This window comes from Myotis brandtii, unplaced genomic scaffold, assembly GCF_000412655.1.
Source record: "Myotis brandtii unplaced genomic scaffold, ASM41265v1 scaffold411, whole genome shotgun sequence".
Classification (NCBI taxonomy): domain Eukaryota; kingdom Metazoa; phylum Chordata; class Mammalia; order Chiroptera; family Vespertilionidae; genus Myotis; species Myotis brandtii.
This window is the reverse complement of record NW_005365804.1, coordinates 1,356,440-1,359,234: the sequence shown is the minus strand read 5'-3', so window position 1 is coordinate 1,359,234 and position 2,795 is coordinate 1,356,440. Positions and strand designations below refer to the sequence as shown.

General features: G+C 61.1%; 1 protein-coding gene across 1 annotated transcript in view; it reads right to left on the bottom strand.

Annotated features, from left to right (window-relative positions):
- DOK4 (docking protein 4) overlaps positions 1-501 on the bottom strand; it is a 7,112-nt gene extending 6,611 nt beyond the window's left edge. The window contains exon 1 of the mRNA XM_005873515.2: positions 427-501. The gene's annotated coding sequence lies outside the window, so the exon portion shown is untranslated. The remainder of the gene's footprint in view (positions 1-426) is intronic.
- Positions 502-2,795: the final 2,294 nt, after the last annotated feature.

The window sequence follows — 2,795 nt, the reverse complement described above, 5'->3', positions numbered from 1 at the left end:
CCCTTCTTCCTTCCCTTCCCTCTCCACCCCTGGACGACAGAACCATTCAGGAAAACCGAGGTGGAGGCGGCAGCGAGGAAAATGGTCCAGCCCAGTCCCCTCCCTCAAGGCTGGGGCTAGCAGTTAACCCCTTCCTGGGAGGACCGTGCTGGGTCCGCACTGGAGGCGGGGCCGGAGGTGGCCCGGCGCTGCTGTCCCGCCCAATCTCCTGTTACAACTTTGGGGGAGACGCGGAGGGCAACTTGCCCCCTTCATGCACAGGAGGCCCACGGGCACCTTTCCAGAGATGGGGGTGGGGGTTCCCCAGAAGATGGCACAGAGTCTGGGGTCTGAGTGAACCCCACGTTCCCTGAGGTTAAGAACAATTTGCCTGGCTGGTCTCAGCAGACCCCACTTCCCTATCCCGCTCCCCCGCCCCTCCTCTACCTGGTTCTCTCCAGCCCCAGGCAGGAAGCTGAGAATGAGCACCTCCAGCCCACTGGGCCCTGCCCCAGCCCTTGGAACTCTTCAGCAGCTCCTCTGGGTGTTGCTCCCTGGGTGGGAGGGCAGAGTCCAGCGGGCGGGCCCCCAGATAAGCCTGAGGAATGTGCCGGGCCTGCTGGAGGTGGCCATTGTAGAGCCATGCTGCTGGGAAGCTCAGGGTCTGGCCGGGCCATGCAGTGCCCCAGGAGCAGGGGCAGGAGAACTAGCCGTCACTTGGGCCTGGGGCAGAGGACACCGCCAGATGACAGTGAGGGGTGCCAAGGGGAAGTCGATATGGGGCAGGCAATGGGAGTGCCAGCAGGGGCCACTCCGAATCAGGTAATTAACAGATAACGAAGACTCAGACTCAGACATGGGGTGGGGGTGACCTCAGGGATGAGCCAGTTCAACACCCATTTTACAGATGGGAAAATAACGTTGCTCAGAGAGGCTAAGCGGCTTGGCTGTGGTCACCCAGCAAGCCCGGGGCACAGCCAGGGACAAATGAGAAGTTTCGGGGTGGGTGATGGGGCCAGGCCCAGGGTGGAATGTCCTGTGACCATCTCTGGCTGCTTGCCACGACCTAAGCCCTTCCTGCCGTCCAGACTCAGGGCCAGGGCTGTGCCAGCCACATGGCCCCCCATGTTTCCAGGATCGCCGGGTGGGAAGGAGCAGCATTTCTGGAGTCAGCGGGGCATCTGTGCTGCCAGGACAGAGCCTGGGGCAGGCATGCTGCTGGATGTGTCAGCAGCTTGGCATTAATTAATCTCCTGGAAGCCTGTCTGTTAAGTCCCTAACAAGGGAACAGATGGGACGGCCCCCCTGGGCACACGCAAACAAGGCGGGCAACGAGGGTGACGGTACCCGATCTTACCCTCTTACCCGCACGCTGGCAGCCTCCTCAGCCCCACCTCAGCGCCTCCCTGCCAGGTCACCCCCTCTCTCCCGGCCCCCGGATCCAAGACCCTCCCAAGTGGGATGCCCAAGTGGTCTGCTTCATCCTGTAAAGTCTGGTCTGGGGCCTGCTCCCTGGCACTGGCCCCCATCAGCCCTGCCTCACCCAGGCTCTGTCAGTCAGAGATGGGTCTCCACGGCCTGCCCGGGAGCTGCCTTGCCCCCACCCCTCCCAGCAAGGACCAGCTCCACAGAGTCCCCTCCAAGATGACAGCAGGCTGGCCCCCGGCTGTGGGGCCACAGCATGGAAGGCCCCTTCCAGAGCACACGACAAGGGAACACCAGCCCCGGGGTTCCCTCATGGCAGCCGGCAGGGAGGCACCAGGAGCCTGCTGAATCCAGCTGGATGGGTAGCTTGGGCAAGCCACTTCACATCTCTGTGCCTCAGTTTCCCCATTAGTAAAAAAAAAAAGAGGATATACCACCTACTTTTGTTGTTGTTGTTCATCCTCACATGAGGATATTTTTCCATTGATTTTTAGAGATTGGAAGGGAGACAGAGAGAGAAACATCGATGTGAGAGAGACACACCAATTGGTTGCCTCCCGCACGCACTCCCGACCGGGGCTGGGACCAAGCCTGCAACTGAGGTACGTGCCCTTGACCGGAATTGACCCCGGGACCCTTCAGTCCGAGGGCCGATGCTCTATCCTCTGCGCCGAACCAGCTAGGGCAAACCCACCTACTTTAAGTGAGAAAATAAATCCACGAGGCTCCTGCCCGCCCACTTTGGAACCAGAGCTTCTGCCTCGGAAATCAGGGCCGTTTTCATTTCAAGAGCTGCCGCCCAGCCAAAGGCTGCGGAACCACCATCACCAGCCATCACCCACCTGCCCAGGGCGGGCCTCTCCTTCCTGGTGCCACCACTACCTTCCCAGTGGCATCCCCTCAGCAACTGGGCGGCCACGCTCTCAGGAGCACCCCTGCGGTGTCTGTCCATAGGCCCACACCTGACCCTAGAACCAGACGCACAGAAATACTAGCAGAAGAGCAACCTTCCATGGGAAGCCTGGGTGGCAAAGGGCAAGGGCAAGTACAGCAAAGGGGATTGGGGAGGGAGAAGAGCCAACAGATGGACCACAAATTTACCACAAATTTGACAGGCGATGGGATCAGGTGGGGCAGTGGGGGGCCTGGAACCAGCCGGGCCCCAGAGGGAATGCATGGTGTTAAGCTGGAGAAATGGCCCCAGGCTGAGCTGTGCAGGCCAGGAACTGCCTTCTGGGGCCACTTCCCCTTGTCTCCTGAGCCCCCACCAGCTCAGCCTCTCACCAGCCTGCAGCAGGGAAGGTCTGTTCTGAGCACCCAGAGAAGCTAGGCAGGGTGACCAGCAGCCCCCCTCACCACTGCAGGGGGGACAAGGGCCCCCATGTCCCGTC